Source organism: Sturnira hondurensis, unplaced genomic scaffold (assembly GCF_014824575.4).
Source record: "Sturnira hondurensis isolate 20B ecotype Veracruz unplaced genomic scaffold, ASM1482457v3 Scaffold0015596, whole genome shotgun sequence".
NCBI classification, from domain to species: domain Eukaryota; kingdom Metazoa; phylum Chordata; class Mammalia; order Chiroptera; family Phyllostomidae; genus Sturnira; species Sturnira hondurensis.
Window position 1 is genome coordinate 22295792 of NW_028088227.1, and position 26238 is coordinate 22322029.

Below are 26238 nucleotides of genomic sequence, written 5' to 3' on the forward strand. Positions count from 1 at the left end.
TCAATATATACCCTTGCTATATGGTTTAATTCAAATGTTACTTTGTCTATGGAGTGTTTCTGTGTTTTACAAATAAAAATTAATCATTTTTGTGTGTTTCCATTGTTTGAATTTCTGTTACAAATTAGTTTGTAATTTGCTCACATGGTTTCCCTCAATCTAGTAGTTTTAAATCTTGGAAAGTAAGTTCTATATAGTTTATTTATTTTATCTAAGTTTTATAAAATTGAATGGATATGTGCATATATGTATATTTGATACATATTTATGATTGGGTAGAATTTTCTCCTAAAATGCTCACAGCACTATGTCTGCGTCCTGTCCTGAAGCAACAGAAGTCTTCACATCAGGGGTGTGACACAACCCACATCCAATAGACTGGCCCCTAGTTCCTGAGGGCGTGCCCACTCTGGGGACATTTCCCAGCCTTTCTTCAAGATAAAACTCATCCTTGCTGGAGCTTTTCTCTCCAGCTTTTTTACTATGGTTTGTAACACCACTTGATGAAATTACAAAAGGAAGCACTCTGTATAGTTATCTGAAGGGGTGTCTCTGGTAGGGTTTCAGAGAGGACCCTGGAAAACACCTAGCACATTTGAAAAAAGGAACAGAAAAAAAAATGGGATCACATGACATTTTTTTCAGGCATTGTTTTTGACATGTGGAGAAAGTTACTTAGGGCCAATAAGATATTTCTTTTTTTCTAACAGATCATTTGTGTTGTATGTTTTCAATTACCATCTGCCCCCCTACACCCTCTACCACCTCCACCCACATGCCTCCTGCCCCCACCGCAAGCATCACACTGTTGTCCCTACCGGCCCTCCCACCTCCAAACCCTCGGCCCAGAGCTGCCAGCCTGCTCTCTGTGAGCCTGCCTCTATTTGCTTGCTAGTTCAGCGTCTTCATTAGATTCCACGTAGGAGTGAAATCATACAGTATTTGTCTTTCTCTTACTGGCTTGTTTCATTTAGCAAAACATTCCCCAGGACCACCCATGCTATCACAAAGGATAAAAGTTTCTTATTTTTTACAGTGGAGTGGTATTCTCCATTGTAAAAATGTACCATAGTTAATTTATCCATTCTTTTACTGATGGGCACTTGGGCTGCTTCCAAAGCTTGGCTATTGTAAATAGCACGGTGATGAACATAGGGGTGTGTATATTCTTTCAAATTAGTTTTTGGGATTCTTTGGATAAATTCCAAAAGTGGAATCACTGGGTCGTAAGGCAGTTCCATTTTTAATTTTCTGAAGTAATGCTTTTCACAGCGGCTGCACCAGTCTGCGCCCCCACCAGCAGTAGAGGCAAAAACATATAATGGGTTAAAGATAGTTTATCCAAAACGTTGTGCTGGGAAAATTGAACAGATACATGCAAAAAATGAAATTAGACCACCTTCTATGCCACACAGAAGAATAAATTCAAAATGGACTGAAGACTTAAATGTTAGACTCGAAACCATAAAAATCCTACAAGAAAACATAGGCTGTAAAATCTCGGACATTGCTCATAGCAATATTTTTTCTGATATATCTCTTCAGGCAAGGGAAATAAAATAAAAAATAAACAAATGGAACTATATCAAATTTAACACTTTTTGCACAGCAAAGGAAAATGTTAATGAAGTGAAAAGATAACCTACTAAGTGGGAAAACGTATTTGCTGATACATCTGATAAAAGGCTAATATCCAAAATTTATAAAGAACTTAGGAAATTCAAAACCAAAGTACAATAAATGAATAATCCAATTACAAATGGACAAAGAACTTGAATAGACACTTCTCCAAAAGGGATATGCAGTTGGTTAATAGACAAATGAAAAGATGCTCAACATCACTAATCATCAGAGAGATGCACATTAAAACCACAATGAGGTATCACCTCACACCTGTCAGAATGGCTGTCGTCAATAAATCCACCACTAAGAAGCGCTGGCACATGAGGAGAAAGGGGACTCCTTCTGCACTGCTGGTGGGTCAACAAGATTTTGATCACTCTTGCCTTTATTTAACGGTTTCCCTTCTTTAACGCGTCACAAATTTGCGTGTCATCCTTGCGCAGAGGCCAGGCTAATCTTCTCTGTATCGTTCCAATTTTAGTATAGGTGCTGCCGAAGCGAGCACAACGGTTTCCCTTCTTATCTTGTAGCCTAGTGGTTTAGAGAAAAGGGTGCTGAAGTTATAAATACATACATGTTCACAGAGAGAAGGTGAACTTTCAATATGTTTGAAAGTTCTAGAAACAGGATTATAACCCAATTTATAATTATTCAGTTGTAATTGGTAAATCTCAAAACCAAGGAAGAAAGCTGGACAAATCTCATTCTTGGAAAACTTGAGTTACATTTAAACTTTAGAAAGTGAGACTATTCCTAGAATATTGGGTCGATATGAAGAGAGCTAGTTTGTTTCAATGCACTCAAGAACAATTTTACATAAGGATAAAAAATTGGATAAAAACACATCCAGCTGATGCAATCATTTGCTTTTTCAATCTGCGTGATGCCAGAGCCTCTGCTCCTTCCAATCAGCATTAATTAATTTGTTAATTAATTAATTAAATGACCAAGACATTTTAAACATATGAGAGATCTCTTAAGAAATAAATAAATCTGATGGAAAAAGATTTAAAAAATTATTTTATGGTTAGTAAAATGTTCATTTTAAAAGAACTAAATTCAATATCTCTATTGAATCATGAGTACAGTTTGCTCATTTAATTACATTGTACTAAAGTAACAGTTGATGTTAAAATATACTCATCCTGAAAGAAGACTGGATGGGAGAAAAAAACAACCAAACAAACTCTGAATCAGCAGCTGTTGTCAAGGTGCTCTAGGACTTTTACTTCCAAGACAAGATGTGATTTTACGTTAAATATAGTTGAAAGTACATCATTTTAGCTGTTTTGCTGTTTACTTCTCTCGTACAGCTCATCAAAGTAGCTATCTTACAAATAACTGTGTTTACTTGTCCCTAATCTATTTTTATATTTGTTGTTATTATTTAGCTTCAAAACTGTTTGAGAGACTACAAATGTTTCTATGCCCATTTAAGAAAGACATCTTCGCTACATTAGATATTGCCATTAGCTCTTTTTTAATCATGCTAACTTGTAAAGTTTTATTTAACAATATTTAAACCATGGCATTGTTTCCTGAGAAAGAAAGAATAATTGACTTTTATCTTTTTATTATTAATAAAAGAGACCTAAGAGAATAAGCTACTTACGTTTCAAAGACTCTTCGAGTTATTACATTTATTTTATTTTACAAAACAAAGAAGGCAAGTAAACAAAACCTGGTTTAAATAAGTTGTTTTCACGTAAGTGCTTCTTGACTCAGCTAAGTAAGATTTCTTTGTGCGTCCAAAGTGTCTTGTCCTATGTAAACATCTAGTTTGTTACAGAGGCTAATTGTGACACACAGACAGTAGGGGTATTCTGTAGCTTGCAAAGTTTTGTGATTTAATTGGTGGAGTTCCCAGACGTCTACCAGTGGACTTCAGGCTGTTTCATCCAAAATCACCCAAACACAGGCTTTAACTAGCTGCACGAAGCTGTCCCCCACATGTCAGCATCAAGAGTACAAGCCACTGCGATTCCTCGTGACCAGACAATACTGAAGGAAAGCAATAATGTCATCAGCTCTGGTTGGTAAACATATGAATGTCTTTGGTTGCTGGAAGTTAACAAGAGTTTTATCAATAACATTTTGATCTTTATATCTACTGATTTCCACAAGGGTTGAGGAAAAGGTCTATTCATTGATTAGAGAAGGCCTTTTATCCAGATATTTTATGGAGAAACCTATGTGTAAATATTTGGAACAAAGTGTAAATGTAAGTCTTCCTAAAATGACTCTACCCTCAAATAATTTTGTTTTCAAAGGTCACATCTCTTGAGTAATGACTAATTTTCTCCTGGTGATTAGTAATCACAATTATGAGGAAGAGTTTTCTTGATGACTTTTTCTCCCCACTGCATGAAAAAAAACACATTACAAAATAGAGACTCTGGGACATTTGGTTCTTCTAAATTATATTTTTTACCCTAGTAAATAAAGCATCCAATTCATGGACTCATATATTGCCACATTTCTCCACGAGGCTATATAAAGCGCTTTATTTTAAGAATTGATAAAGTGTCAACAAAATGTTTATTAGCATTTTCTTTAAATATCGAAGCTGATTACAACTTAAAAAATTGTTTTCCAATGTTTTTGGCTTTGTAAACATTAGAATGGAAATTCTACTTTCACTTAGTCATTTGGACATCTTTATCAAACATCTGGACATTTGAGTCAATTGTTTTTTTTCGTGATCCAGATTTTATTCAGCTGCTTGGTGCAATGCAGCTGTCTGTCAAGCACACTGAGTCCACATTCTTATCACTCTTTGCACATCTGTTGCTTTCATAGCTCTTAGCCAGCTTCTATGCAGGCAGAAGCCAGTTTCTGGGATGATTTTGAAATCTTGAGTTAGTTCATAGTTTAAGAAATAGATGCAAGAAGAAAGTTACTGGATAAAAAAGTAATAATACACTTATAACTCATTGCTTTCCATCGATGCCTCAGGCTCCACACGATGTAAAGTTGGTCATGTATCTTGTTTTTTTTTTTGGTTTTGTTTTGTGATTCCTTAACTATTTAATACTGGAAAAGTCACTTAACTTTTCTGGGTCTTAGTTCCCAAATTTAAAAGATGTAAGGGTAATATGTCCACTATCTTTTAAATTGTGTTTTCAAAATAACATGAGATATACTCTCTTACCCAATTTCTAAGTATATAGCACATAATTATTAACTATAAGCACACCATATCTCTAGAATTTATCTTTGTCATCTTACATAACTGAAACTTTATGCTCATTGAAAACCCACTCTAGTTCCCACAGTTCATTTTAAGCTCTCTTCTACATCTGAATTTTATTTCTGACAATTTCACAAAAATGTTTAAACCAACATTATTTTCCAATAATATCGACTTAGTGTCCATATATAATACTGTTCAAAGCAAATTAAGCACCATAACCTTTAAGAACTAGAGATTTATTAAATCTCTAACAGATGATTTTTATTTTAGCAAAGATAGAGAAAGATGCAAACAGACATAAACATACAGTTATGCCAACCAGGAGATGATACCATTCTCAAACTCATAATGCACACAGTTTGCGGAGCTTGAGTATCTGAACTTTTTGTGCACATACGGGTTTTTTTTTTTGCGTATGAAGTTGGAGAGGGAAATTAATCCCACTTCTATTTAGTCTTGGTGAATAAAAGCATGGAATTAGAACTTTAGGAATAAAATCACAGCAAAAGGTTTTTTTACATAGGTAAAAACTTACACTAAAGTGAACTTTTAAATAAAGTGAACGAATCAAGAGAATGAGATTATAATAACGGTAACAAACACCTTTAGACAGTTGTTATTGTTTCTTAATAATAAGAAGAAAACTACACACATACCTGTAACACAACTCAACATTCATTTTCTACTTCTATAATCCTGCATAACTTTCTTCTACTACCTCAGTATTTCTCAATTTAGCAAGTGATGTCTTTAGAGCGAAGCAGAGTTGGTAAGAAGCACAGTTGAGGTGAGAAGCAGTATGGTGTAATGGCCAGAAACACGCACCCTAGTGCCCAAGAGTCAAGATTGAAGTTCTGACTAATCTATTTCCTAACTATGTGGCCGCCGTGAAAAGTTGTTAATTTCCCCTGTCCTTCAGTTTTCTCATGGTCAAGTGTGGATAGTGATGCGAAGGGAGCTGTTGCAAAGGGAGGTGATTCGGTAAGTGTTCAGTGCTCAGACCAGTGTCTAGCCCCCAGGAAGCGATTAATACAAGCCGGCTTTCCATCATGGTGCTAGACTCAGTGAAATGCAGCAGATCTCGGAGAGGAAAGAATAGCGTTCGATTATGATGGCTATTCATCAGAATAGACCATTCTATTGTCACCCACACATTTCATAAATTTGAGAACTGAGGCACAGAAAGCTTACACAATTTTCTATTATTAAATATATATCAAATCCCAAAGAGAAGACTGTCACTTTTTGTCAGAAGAGACAATTAAAATAAATGCCTGGGTTTTCAAATCTATTGAGGAATAAAAATGGTTGGAACAGCTAATCAATGAGGGTGTTCTGGTTGAAATCTGCTTGAAAGTTTGAGGCTGTGCCTTAATGCTCTGCCACATGAGAGGGTGGAGTGCAGAGCGACTAGAAGCTGGGTAGGTGCCTGGGCCCTAGGAGAGAAACCAAGGGGAGTATGCAATCTCTGAGTTTCACTGTGGTTGGGTTCACGAAAGGAAAGTACACAGTGGGCCCCAGAGGCGAGGACAGCATCATCCTTTAGTCCTCTATACGTGGTTTTGAATCAGATGATGTTATACCAAACCCTTTAGATTAGGATGTGGGTGCAGGTGAGGGCCCAGACTTACGTATTTTCTATCTCCAGACAATGTTAGTCCATTGCGGGCCCTTTCAGAAGAGATATTTGAAGAGAATAAGAGGACAATGACCAGTTAGAGGAAGACAAGTACGATATGATTTTATTTAACTGTGGAATCTGAAGAACAATATAAACAACAAATGAAGCAGAGACAGACTCGTTGGTACAGAAGACAGATTAATGGTTGCTTCAGGGGAGGAGATTTGGGACGCTGAGTAAAATAGTGAGGAATTAAGAAGGAAGTTGCAGTTACAAAATGCTCATGGGGATGTAAAGTCCAGCACAGGGGATTTAGTTAATAATATGGTAGTGACCATGTGTGTGCCAGGTGGGTCCTGGAAGTATCGCTGGGAAAACTTTGTAAAGGATTTGTCTAGCAGGGGTGTCCAACCTCTTGGTGTCTCTGGGCGACACTGGAAGAAGAAAGTTATCTTGGGTCACACATTAAATACATTGTGACACGTGATCACATAAAATTTCAAAATCACAAGAAATCATGTTTTAAGTAAATTTCAGATTTTGTGTTGGGCTGCGTTCATAGCCATGCTGGGGCACAGGGTGGGCACCCTTGGCTGGACACTAGAAACTAATACAGAGTAATATTAAATGTAAACTTTAATTAAAAGATAAAAAGATGTTTGTTCATGTCCATCCAAAGCTAACAAATTGGTGTTGTCCCAGGCATCTTCCTGGCTTGAACCACCCGTCCTACTTCCTCTCTCCATTGTAACCCAAACTCATCTCAACTTTTTTCTGTACCATCTCATTTAATGCAGCCTTTCTTAGCTCACTATTGCTAAATTACAAAGAACAAAAATACTTAAGGAAAGGTTCATTTCAGGATGTTTCATGGAATCTAAACAGAGTGGTACCTCAGTACTCATTGTTAATTCATTCTGGAACTCGGTGACAAGTGCCGGAACTGATGAGTACTGAACAATGAAACATTTTCTTTTGTGGGGTGATATCATGACTCATACAAGTTCCAGCAAGTGTGAGGAGTCCTGAGCAAGTGCCTAGTGCTGGAGCATTTTTTTCCTGTCAAAATGTGATGAATACAGGCTTTGATGAGTTCTGAAGATGACAAGTATGGAGATCTGACTATAGAGAAAGTACTGGCAGGTCTTATGAAAAATGGTACCAAGAACTGAAAAACCATCACAATCCAAGGTCACCTTGGGCTTCTGAAAAAAAAAAAAAAAACTACCACAGACTTATGGGTGGTTTAAAAATAAGCATTTATTTTTCACGATTTGTGGAGCTAGAGAGTTCAAGTCCAAGGTGTCAGCAGATTCCATGGTTGGTAAGGCCACTCCCTTGTTTGCAGATGACCCTCTTCTTTCTGTATCTTTCTCTCTCTCATGTCTCTTTCTGTAAGAGCACTACCTCTCATGAGGACCCTGCTTTCATGACGTAATGCTTCCCAAAGGTCCACCTTCAGATACCATAAAATAGTATTAAGTTTTTAACACAGGAATTCTGGGAAGACATGCATTCAATTCATAACAACAGCCTATTTGCCTATACATTTTTTGAGACTATGTAGTATCTCGGCAGTGTTTCCACCTAAGACTCAGCATCATTCCATAATGCTCTCCTTCGGACTGGATTTTAGATCCATTACAGATGACTTGGCATGACCGAACTAAAGGATACTATTATTCTTTGGACCTATATGTGTTCCCATCCCTACTGTTCACAGGTAGGCACTAGAGGCTCCCTGTTTGAAGCTGATTTTCTCAGTTAGAGCACATGCCCATCCCAGCTCACTAACCATTTTGAGGGTTGAGTTCATGGTGCGTGAGGCTGCAGGAATAAAGTCCTCAGGTCTGGGAACAATTTGGAGGGGTGGGGCAAAGATTGAGAAGGAACCCCAGATGAATTCTACCATACAGCCTTTCTTTTACCCACTGACCATCACTGAGATGCTCAGTAGGCCAGGTTCTGACTGTCGGGTTCCCGTAGCACTGTGTGTGTTTTCCCCTCTATTTTGGTCATAGCACTAACCACAATGTATTAACCTTCATCTGTTTATCAGATTCTCATTTCAAGCAATTTGTGAACTCCTCAGGAACAAGCACTGAGTTGTATTTCTTCTACTCCTGGCACATCTCACAGTGTTTTCACACAGTAGATCCTCAAAGCGTAGTGTTGACTTAATTATCCATGTTGAGTCATTGAATCAATTTTCATACTCAGTGAGCTGTTTACATGGAAAAGAGCTTCCATGTGATTTAAGGGGTCAATTATACTTAGGTATGGAAACTGCAGGTTATTTACAGTATCACACTTGATGTATCTTAGCCCAGAGTTTTCACGCTATCCTCAGTCACTCTGCTTGGAAGGCAGAGAGGGCCAGGCCTGGGAGCTCCCTAATGTGCTAACAGGCAAGGCTCTGCAAGGTGCTCTGAAAAATTCTGAGAAATGTGTCCATCTCCACTCCCTTCTACGAGAATCACAGTGCATGTATTAAAGACACTGGGCACTCTTTAAACTTGCTGATACCAGCAATTTTCAAAAAATTTCAACATAGAATTTCTCCCCACCCCAAACATGATCTCTTATTCTCCGAATGCAGTGGTTCCAAGTCATTGGTCAAAACCACATTGGCAGATGAGGATCAGAAGGGCACAATGAGAAAGTAGTAAAACACATCAGGAGCAAGAAACCCAGTAGAGAATCAAGAACCAGGAGGCTAGGGCCAGGACAAGGGGATGGGAGAGTCAGGTTTAAGGGGCATGGTGGCGCTGAGCCTTTGGGCGGAACACTGCTACTCTGTACTGGCATAAACTAATGCCCAGGGATCCATTGGTGAAGTTGATAGAAACAATTTAATAGACACTTAAAGGCAAAAAGGGCATTTTCTGACTCCCAGGTCAGCTAGGAGTGATTCTGTTATTTATATTTGTCTGGGACACCAACTGCTTCATACTTAGGCCTAGATATATAGATGAACAGCCCTGTATGAGAAATATGTTATTTTCAAAGTACTATACAAAGAATTTGGTAAAATAAGGAAAGTATTTTCTTATTGGTCATTTTGATAGGTCAGAAATGTATTTTGGGGAAAAATAGATAATTCATCTCGGCATATGAGAAGTGGTGTATTAGAAGTAGAATATATAGGAGTAATGAGAATTCAGAAAAGGGAAGAAAGAATCATCACCATCCAAGACTATCTGAAAATGATTCACCGGAGAGGATTAGTTTTATTTAGAATTCAAAGGCTGGATACAATTTAGGCCCTTGGAAGTGAAGAAGGAGGACATTCCAGCCTGGTGATAAATTTGTATAAAAATGCGGACGGCAGGCTGCATAAAGCATGATTGTGATCAGGGCAACTGAAAAAAATGGTCCACTGAGTGATAAAGTAGAAGATGAAAACAGGGGTGAGGACCAGACTGCTGCTGGTGAAACCTTGGTTCTATCTTATCCTGCAGAAATAGACACTATTAAATAGCTATGAACAATAGAAATGTAACAAGACAAAGACGGTGGTGAGGGAGGGTCCTTGCTTGGTGGTGTGAATCACAGATTTCATCAAAGAGGGGCCCTACATTGGGGAATTTTGAAGATAAACAGTTCTCTGGGCCCCACTTCAGATTGTCTAACTCAGAACACTCAGAGGAAGTGCTGGATAAGGGGAACAACGCTGGAGAGAATTTGTTGAGATTCATTGGGCAGCAGGATATCACAGTAGCAAAATCCAGCAGAAAGATGAAGGATGCAAATTCATGGCTTGATTAGCATCGGGGGATGTGCATTAGTGAATCTCCTGAATACAACTAATAAACCTTTTCTCAAAGAAATCTGATTGTTTCCATTTCACGAGAGAAGCCAGCAGAGACAAAACATGATGAGCACTGATATTTTGGAGGGGGTGCCTATCAGACAGACACTCCAATGTGCTTGGGGGTCTCACATAGATTCATTACCTGATTCCTGGAACCCAGCTCTGATTACTGTTCCTTCTCCTACAAGTTGTACTTTTTTCCTATCAGAATAGCTCATTCTCTCTTGTTCTCCTAAGCGGATTCCTCCTCCCCTATTCCTGAGTTAGTCTTTGCATAAGTCCAAAACTGAGAAAGGAGGATTGTTTTATATTGAGCCTAAAATATGTTATTTTATTATCGTTTTTTTCTATTTTTACTTTAAAAGAAGTAATAGTACTCTTTTTTATATTAGTTGTCTACTTTAGTACTGTGCCTTGAAAAGCAGAGTTGATTTGAGTTCCTTTTGTTTTTTAGAACAAGAGTTCGATGATATTCTTTCTAATAGAAGAAAGAAATGCCTGGCAGTCAGAGGAGCTTATTGGAAAATGATTCATACCCTTTTGTAAGATACAAAAAACCACTGAGTGACCAGAAGCTGAAAGATTTGTGGGAAATAAAAAAGCACGATGATGAAGTAATGCTGAAACTTTATTTTATTCATTGCACTCATTTGTTTCTTATCTTTTCTACTCCTACTGCAGCAAATTGCTTTTCAGATGGTTCCCCAAACCAATTTGCAATATTTCTCGAAAAATCATTTAACTAATATTTTCTTTGTTTCCAAACATATCACTCAAAAGCTGCAAAATGCTATACTGAAATTGCACTTCTAAAAATCAGAAAAGATATTCCTGTTATAAATGCCTTTGTCTATATAAAGACAATTTGCTCTCATATAGAGTTTTTCACTAACACACACTCAGTTTTCTAGACTGGCATATCAGGTTGCAAACAATTTCTTAGCTCCACTGTCATATTTCTCCTGAGTCAGTTCTTCATTTTTTCAGTCACACATATACATAGACAGTTCAAAACAATCAGGATATTTACTATTTCAAACACAAAAGGCATCATCCTGTGGTATGGGGATAAATAAGGGAAGCACAGAGGATTTTCAGGGAAGTGAAAATAATCTGTATGATGACATAATGATGGATACACGCCCTTATACATTGGTTCAAACCAGCAGATGTACAACACCGTGAGTAAGCCTTCATACCATCTATGGGCTGTGGCTGAGGATGTGCTGATGCAGGTTAATCAGTTGTAACAAAGGTACCACTCTGGTAGGGATGTCTGTCATAGTGGAGATTATGCACGTGTGGGGGCTAGAGAAACACAAGAAATCTCCATGCCTTCTACTCAACTTTTCTGTTAAAATTCCTCTAACTATGGAAATGGTTCTAAAAACTAAAATTAGAAAGATGGCAATCTATGTACTCCTTATACAGAGACAATAATCATGTGCAAAGACATCATATCTAAATATCTGTATTACATTTAGGATGCCACACGACACATAAGATTTGGAAATATCGTGCTTTGGGGGGATTTCTGCACAACTCAAAGAACAACACATGGGCTGGAAAAAACAATTTTCAATGGTGGAGGCAGTTTGCTTCTGAATGCAAATGGCCAATCATGTGTATTATCTAAATAGCTCATTTGTTCATATATCAGTCTACATATAAATACTGAGTGTGAAAATGTGGCTTATAAAGTTGCAAAAAATGAAACATATTAATGTGTGGACTGACAAGATTTCAAGGACGTGCCAAAAATCTAGTACTTATTTCACCATGTGAATTTCATAGGGCAAATAATAAATGTGATCAAAACGAGGATACGAAGACTTAATGTCCCTTGCCCCGCTTCTGTCATGAAAAAGTAATCTTGATTTTAGAAATAATTCATAAGTGATATTTTATTATTCAAATGCTGTTTGCTACTGCACTAGCCAGTCTGATAAAAGAATTTCAGGAAACAAACTTTAATTGTTAAAGGGTAATAATCCTGCTTGGCTAAGAGAAAACTCAGTTCTGAAAATTGTTAGAAAACTCCTTGAGGGGGATGTAGAAATTTATGTAAGTTCCTAATCAAACGATATTATTCTTTACATTCATTAAATCTCCTTTATTCAAAAAAATTCCAATATTTATTATATGGTAGGTTTTTTTTTCTATTTAGAGTTTTATGATGGATTTACCTGAGAGTACTCTTTTGCTATTGACTCTTTAATTTGTAAATGATATGAACCAGAAGATCATAGCTATATATGATCTATTCTACTGCGTGTTTTGTCTTTCAAGCAATGTCTAGAAATAAAAATCCTGAAACATCAGATTAATGTATTGTAACCATTCTTTGTCTGACCTATTTTACTCTTGTGTCTGTTTAGCCATTGCTGATTTTATGTGTATTCGAGAAAATATCTCGACAATATTTAGTTTCTTATTGGGCACTCTATTAAAATAAAAAAGAAGTACCTGCTATTTAGTCAAGGTTATAGCAAGCATTTTAATTGTACCACAATTGTTGATTCATAAGACAGAAGATTGGATTGTCATTCCCAATCCTTCGGTCTTCCCATTATCATCCTCTGTACCACGTGACTTTATACGTTCTCTCACTAGAAGTCAATGATTTTTCTCTGCCCTATTATGCTTTAGTTACTGAAATATGAGTAGAAGTCACCGTAGCACTTCCAAAGCAAGGCTACTGCCGCTCTGCACGGCCTGCCCATTTGTGCTTCCACCTCTCGCATTTCTGCCACTGCAATTAGAACATACCCTGGCTGACCCACGGATCCAAGGGGGATTAGAAACACATGGGGCAGAGTTCTAGTCTGCAGGTTTGTTTCAAGTTAAACAAGTCCAGCTGCTTAATCAGCTGACTTTTAGTTGACCAACAGGCACAAGAACATGAATGTATGATTGTTGCAAGCCATTCATTTTCAGGGTAGTTTGTTACATGGTATTATTTTGACAATAAACAGCTTATCTACTACATTCCTTCAGAAGATGCTTTCAGAACTCTTGTCTGACACTGAGTTAGAAGGTCTTAAAACAGTAGACAAGAGAACAGTGATGGATGATCTCATAAAGTGCAGTCTAGGGAGTAATAGGGAGAGACAGGTAAATGGATAATTGCAATACAAAGCATGCACGTGTTCTGATCAGAAAATAGTGCTGTGGGACCATGTGACATGGGCGCCTCACTTATACCCGTGGATTTGGTGGAAACCCTCCATAAAAGTGCTGAGCATGTTAACAGTAGAAGGAAGCAAAAATTTCTCCTGTAAAAGTGGATGGAAGAGTCACATGGACTCCATGTAGCTAACAGTACGAGTGAACAGAGGGTACCGAATACTTGAGGGGCATCAGAGTATAAGAATGAGTAGGCCAATGCCTGAAAGCAAAGGGGAGGCTTTTGCAGTGTGCCAGCTTCAGTACCTGGCAAACTGTGGTAGACTGTTTGCACTTGACTCAAAGACCTACGGCAGTGGTGGTAGGAGGGACTTCTAGCTTTCTTTTGCTACACTTTTTATGATTTAGTTCTTTGCTATGAGAAAGGGAACAGGCCTGATAAAGTGCTCTTCCTGGAGCACGAACTTAATGCATTCCATGTGATAAATAGTTTTACAAATTTAAGTCTGTCAGTTTCATTTTCTGGGAGGCAAATGGGAATATGGACAAAACAAGCTGTTAGTCATGTTTAATACAAGCTTCAGAATAAGTGATGGATCAACTTATTAGATCATCTTGCACGCCTTTCCTTGCTCACTCAGGATGAATTAAACCTTAGCCTTGTCATGTCCCAATGGTTTGTCTAGTCTAATTTTAAAATAATCGAACGAAGGGGCTTCAGTTCTCTGGGGAAATTAGTCCCCACTTTAATAGGTTTTCCTGCTAGGAAATGTTTTTCTGATAGTCTGACCAAATTTTACTTGCACAATTGGATCCCATTACTTTCAGTTCTGATTGAAAACACTTTCCTTTTTTTTTTCTGAAACAGTCACAAAATCAATGTTAAGATCAGTTTTATTTTTATTTTCTAGACCCTGACTTTTTCACATGTTGAAGCTTGAAATTTTTTTCTCAAGATTTATTAGCCCACATATTTCAGGTCCATTTCACTCTTTTTAAAAAAATCTGGACTTTAAGCATCTATATTTCTTTTTTTATTGTCATCTGCCCCAGTGGTGTTTGCATCATGCCCCTGATGAGGGTAATTAGTGAGTTGTTTGTTCCCCTTACACAGCCATGCACAAAGATGTTATTTGAAATAAAGCTCTCACACTGATCTTTGCAGGGCCCTTAGGGAGACTTCCTCACAGCCAGTGCACTTGGCCATTATCATGAGTTACTTTTTCTCTTTTTCCCAGTTTTCAAATTATGTTAACAGCAAAACACACAAGCCAAATGAAAATTCTCAAACCGTGTTCCCGAAGTATTCAACAAAAGAGACCCAACTCAAGGTTCTTTTGACATTATAGAGCCTTAGATCTTAAGGGCCCTTGCAAAATGGACAATAACTACATCATGATTTTCACCCTCTACAGAACCTTGGAGTCCAGGTTGTGGGAGTTTTTGTTAACAACAGAGAAATATTAGCACCGGTTTGACTTTCTCCACTATTTGGGGTGTTGTGTTAGTGGTTGAGGTGGGAAATGTCTAGGGAAGTGATTTTGCACACAGCTGACTGCTCTTGGTTTGGGAGGGGACTTATTCTAGGTTAAGAAGGCCTCTGCAGTGCACTGAGGATGGTACCGTGAGCCATTCTTTGGTTTCAAAGAACATCGTCCAAAATAACTTCTCTTGTGTGGTCATGTTGGAAGAGTGAGGATTAGAGATTAGACAGGGGAAAGTATAGGGAGTGAGCAAGTATTTAACTATTATATACATCATTACAAATGTAAGACACCATCTAAAAATGTTAGAAATGAGGAAAAATCTCTAGTTCTGAATGCAGCAACTGTATTAAGTAAAGTGTTTTCTGTCTAAAAGAACATACGGGTTAGGTGGTAAGTGTGCTAATATCCACACACTCTTTTAATGTTACTCCCAATTTTTGGATTAGCAAAATGAGGTTTAGAGAGTTTGACTGACCTGTCCAAGGGCCCCCAAGAGTAAGTGCTGAAGCTGAATTTAAACTCAAATCCATCAAATAGCTGAGTCAGATTTTAATGTTTATATATACATACATGCTTGAGTTTAGATGAGGTATTCACCTGTCCCATAACCAGAGCTGGTATGCATCAACTATTATAACTAACTGAACAAATGTTATGACTTATTTTCAATCAAAATTCAAGACTGTTTAAAAAGCAGTAGCTGTTCTTAAAATGCTAAATAAAAACTCTTCCAGATCACTAGAGATGTGCAAATATATAGTTTTTAAATCTTGCACAAATAATTTTTTAAACAAAAACAAAAACTTTAAAATGTTTTACATTTACTTTATGGTAATCTTGCTTTGTCCTTAATTCACTTTGTGTTTCCCCTAAGGTGCATCTTTTGGTTTTGCTTGTCTCATCATAAAATGAGGGAGCTGTAGATTAGTGATAAGAAAGCCCTTCGCAGAGAAGACAGCTACCACGGAGTTGCACAAGAATGTATCATTACCATTACTACTTTAAAATTCCCACATCCACTCCCAGGTGGTTGAATAGTGGCCTCGAAAAAGGTGTGTCCACATCCTCATTTCTTGAACCTGTGAGTGTTGCCTTATTTGGAAAAGGGTGTTTTGCAGATGTGATTAAGGTACAGATTTTGACAGGAGGAGATCATTCTGGGTTACCTGGGTGGACCTGCAATACAGGGACAAGCATCAGTGTAGGATGGAGACATACAGAGAAGACACATGCAGAGAGGAGGCGGGGATACAGAGACAGAAATGGAGTTTGGGGTTATGTGGACACGGGTTCAGGAATGTCGGCTGCCACCAGAAGCTGGGACTTTTCTAAAGGTCATGTCCCTGTTGACACCTTGATTTTAGATTTTTGGCTTTTGGAACTGTGAGAGAATAAATATATGTTGTTTTTAAGCCACTTAGTTTGTGTTAATTTGGTAAAGGAGCCTTAGGAAACTCATAAAAGACCTAAAATGGTAACACTCTTGCCTCTTTAATTTATTTAATTTAACTAAAGTTTTTAATTTATCCATAAAATGGCACATTAAAATGCGTGATTTTTAAATTCCTTTCCAGGGGCTATACTTCATGAAATGTGAGGTTTTTACCAGTGTGTTTTGGAAATGTACCCATTTTGCAAGCTAAAGAGAGAGACTTCAGGCATTAAAGAAGGGGCTAAAATGGGTGGTACCAAAGTTCGCTGTGCTCCAGAGAAGGTGCATAATCAGAAAAGGTGCAAAATCAGAGCGGCCTTGGTCTTTAGCTAGTCTTCGGGAGCAAAGAAAGGACCTGCAGTCTCTAAATAATTAATTCGTTTTGTATAATTTACCTCAGTAATTCAAGTATTTTTTTTCAATTTTCACCAGAGGACCTGCTTCTTGATTTCAGGGAAGGGAAAGGGAGGGAGAGAGAGAGGGAGAGAAACACCCATGTGTGAGAGAAACATCACTTGGTTGTCTTTCACAGGCACCCAAACAGGGGACAAAATCCACAGCCCAGCCATGTGACCTAACCGGAAACCGAATCTGTGACCTTTTGGTATATGGGGTGATGCTCCAACCAACTAAGCCACAACCGTCAGGTCAGTCATTCGGGTTTTTATTCAAGGGATTTTTTCATATCAAATATTATAATTTTTACAGGAAAAATATCTCTACTTAATATGTATATTTGATAAAAACTTAGAAAACTGTTTTAATTGTCAATTTAATGTTTTAAGATATAATTCTGCTATTTTCATACACACCTAAAAAGCAAAATCATGCATCTCATGTTTCCACCTTTAGATAGGCCTTTCTATGATTTAGAAAGTTGATTCATTTAACAATGGCCTGTTCTTGAATTATTAATTTGTGCCTGATGAACAGTATGTAAGAGTCACATTAGCGAATACTTTATTTAGTGATTTTTTCCACATTGAATGAAAACAAATTGAGGGGAAAAAGCTTTCTCTATTAATAAAAATTTATAAATTCTAAAGTACTAAAATTTTAAGTTCTACAATGTCAATCCAATAGTTTAATTCTCTGACTCCTACTCAAAGTGTTTTTATCTTTTAAAACAATTTTTAATGTGTGAAATGTAAAGCAAAACAGAACAAAATAAACCCCACAAAAGTCTATTATAGCATATTTAGATGACTCAAGAGGCCAGGGAATAGAGAATTCTAAGCACAAGGTTTATCTACTTTATTCTGTTTCTATCTGGAAAGATATGTGAAGACTGTAAGACAATACTTAGCTACTATTTAAGAATAAAATTAATTTTTATTGTCTATACTCTAAATATGCTTTTAGAATGCTTATTGAAATTTTGTACAAATAGACGTGTTCACTACATAAGCAGCTTTTGGACTCTACTAGTGATAGATAATAAAAATATTTCCAAAGGATTATTTTGATTACTGGTTGACTGACTGGTTAGTGAATTGATTTATTTGTCTACTTTACACTTTTGTGTACTTTTGAACATTTGCTGTGTTGAGATACTGTTCTGGCGACTAAGAATTGTAATGGTGACCGAAACAGATAAAAAAGTTCAAGGAACTTCCATTACAACAGATGTGGTTGGTCACAAAGAAAGAGAGAAGCAAACAATTGTGAGTGTAAGGACAGATAAATGGATAAAAAGTGTGGCTGGACCACAGTGAGGCAAGAAATCATAGCAGTGAGTGGGGTGGGTAAGTAGCCAGGCCTCTGGGCCAGGGTAACATGAGTTGAGAATTTACTCTGAAGGTATATGGAAAGCAGTAGCAAGATTCTGAAGTCTAAAAATAAACCAAAAATCTAAACATAAACCACCATGTTTTGAATTTTATTTTCACTAAATCATCCTCATTGCTCACTTTGCCAGCACCACAGAAAAGCAATTATCTTGAAAGGATGAATGAAGTTGGAATGAGCTGAAGATGAAGACCATACACCACCAATCTTTGACCAGAATTTGTATCTCGTATTTATTGTGTCTATAGAGTAAACATTAGATAATCAATTTCGTCTGTCAGTTACACTCGGTGAAACCTTAGCATTTTTCTCCCCAGCACTGTCATTGGTCTTCTGGATTTAAATGACCACATGCTACAGAAACTGGGCTGACTGGCCTGCCAGACTAATGTATTACAAACCCCATTCTACAAGGCCCTTTGAAGCTTTGATTCTTGGTTTACTAAGAAAGCTTCAGCTATTTTCATGGAAACTTGAGATCATATTATGTAAAACGTATAAATTTTATTTGGTCAGAAAATCAGATTTTTTTCTGGGAAAAAAAATAACCATAACAGGCAGGGATTAACCTGGTATGGGGAAATCAAGAAGAGATAGAACATTACATTACATAAGAACATAAATTACATTTATGTAGAACATAAATAGAACATAAATTACATTTTTACTTAATGTAATTTAAAGAGAAGTTACAAGCAGATTAGTTTGTGTGTCATCTGTAGAACCAAGAATTCTTAACGACTTTTATTGAAAATACAACCATCCAAATTTATTTTTTAAATTACATTTATCTCTGAGACATTCTACTAGTACACTTTTGGAGTATGAACACTGGTATGAGGTACATTATGAACAATGGTTTCACCAAAGTGCATTTTAAAATATAAATCATTATCTAGACTGATGTTTGGGAGTAGTAGGATTAAAACATATTTTTAAGACTAGACTCCTAACTAATTTGTTTTTTTACATATTAGTGTTTGACCTATAATATATACTTAAATATTAGTTTACTCTTCAGCTTCCCTTATAGATTTAGCTCCCGGCCTAACTACTAGTTATTGGGGACAGGGAATCTTTTTTTTTTAATTTTTTTAACAACTCTGAAATCTTTTTTTTAAAGATTTTTTATTTATTTATCTTAGAGGGGAAGGGAAGGAGAGAGACAGAGAGAAATATCAATGTATGGTTGCCTCTCGTGCATCCCCTGCCAGGAACCAGGAACTGGTCTGCAACCCAGGCATGTGCCCTGACTGGGAATCGAACCGCGATCGTGTGGTTCGCAGGCCCGCGCTCAACCACTGAGCTACACCAGCCAGGGCCGGGACAAGGAATCTTTTCAACTCAACTTGATAGTGCTTTCTGAGCACTGACTGTATACCAAGGATTCTTCTAGGAACCAGGCATGTAGTGGTAAACACATCAGACAAACTGACACCCGCTGAAGCTTATTTTAATTTTGGAGGCGTTGGGCTGTCCCTGTCTTGATCCTTCCTCCTGCGGCTACCACTCAGACTCAAGCCATGCGCACTGCTAACCTTTGTGTACGTATTCAGAAAGGAATCATGGGCAGTGAGTACTGGGTTGGTGTGGGCAGAATAGTAATACTTCTAATATTTTGAAACAATGACTGGCTAATATATTTTTTCACACCACAGTGTTTAATCACATGCTTTTTGAATTAAATTTACACATACACACACACTCTAGGTGAAAACACTCCTAACTTTTTAGAATTCATTCTCTTCCATCTCTCTCTAAGTTTTGTGGGATTTATCGCATTAAGATCTATGTAGAAGACAGCAAACACGTGTATTGTAAAATATTGTCAATAGTTTATAATTTGAATACAACCTATTTAAAATGAAAATGCATGCATTTGAAATGTTTATTAATGTCAATGGCTATATGAGTGATGTAGAAAGAGTAAAATTGAGTACGTACCTGGTAAAATTTCTATGAAAAATTGACATTGATCCTTTGACAATCACTTTGATTGTTTACATTAAGATGAGGGATATGGTGTAGATTTCCCTGCTAAACCAGCTTGAGCTTCTTATTTCAGCTTTGCACACTATATGTTAGTCAGCTTGGGCTACCATGACAAAATATCAGAGACTGGAGGACAAGCAACAGAATTTTATTTCTTGCAGTTCTGGAAGCTAAGAAGTCCAAGAGCAAGGTGCCTGTAAAACAAGTTTCATTGTGAACCCCGTTTTTTGGCCTGCAGGTGGCTGCCATGTCCGTGATGAGCTCACATGAGCTCTTCTTCGTGTGCCTGTGAGGAGAGACAAAGAGGAAGTTCTCAGTGTCTCTTCTTATAAGGGCACGAATCTCGTTACGAGGGCTCCACCCTCCTGCCTCATCTAACACTAATTTCTTCCCAAAGACCTCATCTCCAAATACCATAGTATGGGGGGGGGTGGGGAAGAAGGCGTTAAGGCTTCAACATTTGAAAATGGAGAGACACCAAAAATCACTTCATTGCACACTAGATATTCTTTTAACAGTCTATAAATTTGAGAATAATAGTCTAAGTGAGGAGGTTGGGGCTTAAACAATTGCTTTATTAGCTCTCTAAGATGATTCGTTATTTTTTAAAATAATTTATTTATTATTAGAGAGAGGAGAAGGGAAGGAGAAAGAGTGAGAGAGAAACATCAATGTGTGGTTGCCTCTCTTGTGCCCCCACTGGGGACCTGGCCTGCAACCCAGGCATGTGCCCTGACTGGGAATCAAACCAGCAACCCTTTGCTTTACAGGCCCGTGCTCAATCCACTGAGCTACACCAGCCAGGGCTCTAAGATGATTAGTTAGTTATTGATGATACCACCAAAATACGTGATTTCAGGAGGTTATCAAAGGAGTGACAGCTTCTTATTAAAATATTGAGCAGGCTAATGCCTGTCCATATCCCTCGGCCTCAGTCTGGGTGGGCTGAGGATAGGGCTTTTCAGAAAATTTGTAAGCCCTGGCTGGTGTAGCTCAGTGGATTGAGCACAGGCCTGCGAACCAGAGGATTGCGGTTCGATTCCCAGTCAGGGCACATGCCTGGGTTGCAGGTTGGTTCCCTGCAGGCCAACTCCCAGCAGGGGATGCATGAAAGGCAACCATACATTGATGTTTCGCTTCCTCTCTCCTTCCCCTCTAAAGATAAATAAATAAATAAATTCTAAAAATAAAATAAAACTGAAAAAAAATTATAAAAAAAAAGAAAATTTGTAGCCAAAGCCTACGTAACAAACATTAAATCCTCCCATAGAGCTTTAAAGGGCCGACTAGACTGGGACTGAAGATGCATTCACTCTATCAGGTCAGTTAGTACTATTCCTAATTGGGCTTTTATAAGAGACTACCTTAAAAAGGAAAGATGCCAAGGGGTCAATAGAATCTGAGTAATTAGATAGTATGTGAGACAGGCAGGAGATGGTTGTCAATGATCCCTTCTTCCTGCTGGTCATGCTCCTTAAATGAGAACTGTACCCAGAGTAGGACATAGCAAAAATCATATTGCGATGTCACATCTGAGGTTAGGGCCAATCATGCATTCGTATCTAAGATCATCAGATTTCTTTCTAGCTCACATATAAATAGGGAGGGTAAGCATTCTTCATGGTATGAGAAAGCTGTATTTCTCTACAGAAATGGCTAGATTGCAACCATTCCTATCTTCTCTCCCAGCATACATTCAACCTTGAGTACATGCACATTATACACGTATATGCACACACACTACTTATGCTGACAAAAGCAGAAAAGCCTCAGAGTATATAAGCAATCTTCTGCCCATCACTACATATTCTAGGAGGAAGTGGGTAAAAATAGACAGTTATTATTTCTATTCTACAAAGGAAGCATCAGAGGTGTGATTTGTGATGATTTCAACAGAGAAGACCAATAGAAAGTGATTTAAGCAAGAAACTAACAACTTACAGTTGTTCTTTTTTTGGTTAATAACACCAGAAAAGCAGGCATCAAAATTAAACTTAATTGGAGGTGACTTCCAATACATTAGTTTCAGCAGATGAAATGGTGATCTGGAAGATGATGAAGGAGAATCAAATTGCAAGAGTTGACAAAGAAAACTAGTTTAAAGAAGATATAAAAATATGAACATGTGTATGGGTAGACTATAAATCCAGTTTGGAGACTGAAAATCATGGCAGATGTATGATTAATAGAACAACATATTGTTTCTAGGCAGGAAAGTGCTAGATAGAAAAACATGGTCATTCAAACCCTGGCATTTGTAAGAGAGAGTCTTCTGCTGAGGAGGTTGGGTTGAAGGAAGAAAAGCCTGCAAACGTGCAAAGACGGCCTTAGAAAAGCAGGGAAGCTGAGAGAGTATATGCCGGGTGGGCTTGGTATTTCAGTGAATTGGCAGTGAGATCATCTCTTCATCTGCTGAAATATATGATCCCAGGGAGGGTTGGAAACTTCAAGATGTTGAAGAAGGTTTGGATATGTTGCTATAGGGAGTGAAACATAGAATCAAAGTGAAGTTTGGATCCCTTGCATCTCTAATGAAATCAGTCATTTAAAGACTTCCCCAACCCTCCCCAGCCATTCATCTTTGTACAGACAGGAGTGAAGAAAACAGATAAAGATGTCCTCAGCAGGGCTAGAGTTGAGGAAAATAGATGTGGGCCCTGCAGAAAGCATTACAGATACACTGCCAGCACCATCTCAAACTGGTTTCAAAGGAAGTTGCAAGCTGGATTGAAAGAAAATGAAATCGTGTGAATATAATGGACAACCAGGGCTTGGAGAGATCGAGGGCGGAGGGTCATACTAAAGGCCTGTGCTCTCTGGAGCAGCGTGTGGTATTGAGGTTGAAGCAGTGGTTAGCATATCAGATGCGAAGAGAGGCCGTTTCAAGGGATGACACAATTTGGGTGTGGACATGCCAATAAAAAGTTGAGTTGGAGCAGAGATGAAGGTCACTGGAGTGCAATAGTTTTAAAGCCTAGTGAGGCCTCAGTGTGAGAGAAATGACGGGGAAAGGGAGAGAACGCGTTTGTGAACCAGGTGATGACGTCAGTGAGAAAATTTTCCTGAGAGTTCACCATACAAAAAAAAAAGGTTAGTTGTTTAATTATTAGTTTAGCTCCTTGATCATTTCCATTTAGGGAATTCTGAGAATGTGTACAGTGCAGTTTTGGGCTGAGACCGTGAGTTTTACACTACGTAGACATAGTCAATGTGTCCTATGGAAACATAGGGTCATGAATAGAACCATAATAACTGCCGGTCCAATCTGAACTACAGTCTTGTGTTCATGAATCGGGACCTCAATTTAAAAGAACATTATAGTGTATCTTGAATCATATCCAGTACAGAGCAAACAAGATGGCAGAAAGGACTCAAAACCATTACTGTATTAGAGATGTGATTGTCTTACGAAGGAAAGACTCAGGGGGATACATTTTTTGAGTTTGATAGTTCAGGTAAGAGAGAAATTAGATTTAGCCCTGGCCAGGTAGCTCAGCCGGTTCAAGTGTCGTCCTGATATGCCACAGTTCTAGGTTGATCCTCAGTCAGGGCACATGCGAGAATCAACCAATGAATGCATAAAAAAGTGGAACAAGGAATCAATGTCTCTCTTCCTCTCTCTCTCCACCTCCCTCCCTCCTTGTCTCTCTCTCAAATCAACAAATGTAATTCTGATTCTGAAGGCTAGTACTAGGATAAATTGATGGAATTGATTGAAAGGCAAACTTTGACTCAATGAAAGGAAAACAGCTGACTGCCACAAACGAAATAGCCTCTTGCTGAGGCAACGGGTCCCTGCTATGGAAAGCGCTCACCGTAGACCAGCTAGGCAATTCTTGCACACCTTAAGATCAGAAGAGCATAATTGGTATGGCCCGGGAGCTTGTTAGAAATGCAGAATCTCAGGCCCCATTCCAGACCTGCATGTTAACAGTGTGCGTTTTTACAGTACCCTTGCGTGACTGTGATGCACATTTAAACACTGGTGAAGGGGACATTCCTTTATTGGGCAGACAATTGGGCTATGCAAGCTACAGTCTCTCTGTGTTCTATGACTTCACCCACACACTCCGATTCTAGAACCAATTCTGTCCTGCCTTGGTTTACCTCTATTTTTAAAAAAAAATTTTAAACCCCTTGAAGAAAAATCCTATGGGCCTTTGATTCTTCTCATTAACTTTCATTTTGTAAAATTATTTTCATATGGCCTCATACCAGCATTATTTGCATAGTAAGAATTTTCAAATATTACTTTTTGAAAAGAATATTTTATGCCTTATGAAATCTACAACGGAGATATTGTTTTAAGAATGATTCGAAAACAACAAAAACAATAACATCCGCAAAATTTTGTAGCATATTGTTTTCTACTTGGACCTCAGCCCTTTCTGATGAATTATTCAATGATGAGTTTTGGTGTGTTTTGTATTTTTTTTCTTTAGTAAGGATTCACTTTAACTGGTTGGCAAAATACTGCTGGTAATGAATGATATAGAGGAATAATTGTTGCTGTCTTGTTCCTGTCTTGCTTTTCCTTTAGTCCCTCCATTTGGGAAGCAACTTCTCTGTCTCTTATTTTTATTGCTCAGGTTTGTCTAAAGTCATGGAATTTTCCTTCTCAGATAACTCAGGCCTCAGATAACTTAAATGCCTGCTAAAAGTAACAAACAGTGATTCATTTATCAACAGATAAAAGAAATTGATAAACTGTGGAAATAATTATTTTTGTTTTTATTCTTTGTTCAGAAAGCACATTCCTTGAGTATTTTCTCTCTGAATGGAAGGAATTTTCATCAGCATAAATGTGATACAGCTCTCCCATAGATATGAATAGGGCTTTGAGTTTACAAATCTCTCTCATGCCCTGGTATTGCTTTGTGTGTGCACAAAAACTGATCTTTACAAAAAATCTCTACTGTCAGCAATGGGACATTACAATTTACAATGCGTCCATTCCAAAGGAAGTTTTATCACTGGCTAGAAAAGTAGCTAGTTTCTGGCAAGTGCTAAAAAGAAAGAAATCATGGTTTTTATAGTGAAAAAAAAATGACAGTTCATTGTAAAGTTTCTTTTCTTTTAAATGGAAGACTTTTTGCTACATGTGGTGGATAATACATGTATGTTTGGCACAATAACTAAAGTCTTTGTCAGTTTTCTTCTGATTAGTGGCCATCACATTATGGACAAAAATAAGATTTAAAATATGTTAAAGTATGTAATTTCTTGCTTTGCAAATACTTTACTAATACTTTTATATGTGCTTCTTTTCTTAAGTATATTTTATTGATTATGCTATTACAGTTGTCCCATTTTTTCTCCCTTATCCCCCTCTGCCCTGTACCTACCTCCTTCCAGCATCCTCCCCACTTCAGTTCATGTCCATGGGTCATACATATAAGTTCTTTGGCTTCCCCATTTCCCATACTCTTCTTAACCTACTGCTGTCTGTTTTTTACCTACCAATAGTGCTTTTTACTCCCTGTACCTTATTCCCCCATTCTCCCCCCTCCCCTCTCCAGCAATAACCCTCCCTGTGATCTCCACCTCTGTGATTCTGTTCCTGGTCTTGTTGATTCCTTGTTGTTGTTTTTTTCTTTTTTAGGTTCAGTTGTTGATAGCTCTAAGTTTGTTGTCATTTTACTGTTCATAGTTTTTTTACTGTTCATCTTCTTCTTTTTTTCCTAGATAAGTCCCTTTAACATTTCATATAATAAGGGCTTGGTGATGATGAACTCCTTTAACTTGACCTTATCTGAGACGCACTTTATCTGCCCTTCTATTCTAAATGAAAGCTTTGCTGGATAGAGCGATCTTGGATGTAGGTCCTTGCCTTTCATGACTTGGAATATTTCTTTCTAGCCATTTCTTGCCTATAAGGTTTTTTTTTTTTTAATCAGCTGATAGTCTTATGGGCACTCCTTTGTAGGTAACTGTCTCATTTTTTCTTGCTGCTTTTAAAATTCTCGCCTTATCTTTCATCTTGGGTAATGTAATTATGTGTGCTTCCTCGGGTCTAACTTCTTTGGGAATCTCTGAGCTTCCTGAACTTGCACATCTATTTCCTTCACTAGATTGGAGAAGTTTTTCTTCATTATTTTTTCAAATAAGTTTTCAATTTCTTGCTCTTTCTCTTCTTCTTCTAGAACCCCTATGATTTGAATG

At 37.7% G+C, this 26238-nt stretch overlaps 1 non-coding gene across 1 annotated transcript; it reads right to left on the reverse strand.

Moving 5' to 3' along the window:
• Positions 1 to 2021: 2021 nt before the first annotated feature.
• Positions 2022 to 2128, reverse strand: LOC119000371 (U6 spliceosomal RNA). The gene has a single exon (XR_005069303.1). It is a non-coding gene; the product is annotated as a U6 spliceosomal RNA (small nuclear RNA).
• Positions 2129 to 26238: the final 24110 nt, after the last annotated feature.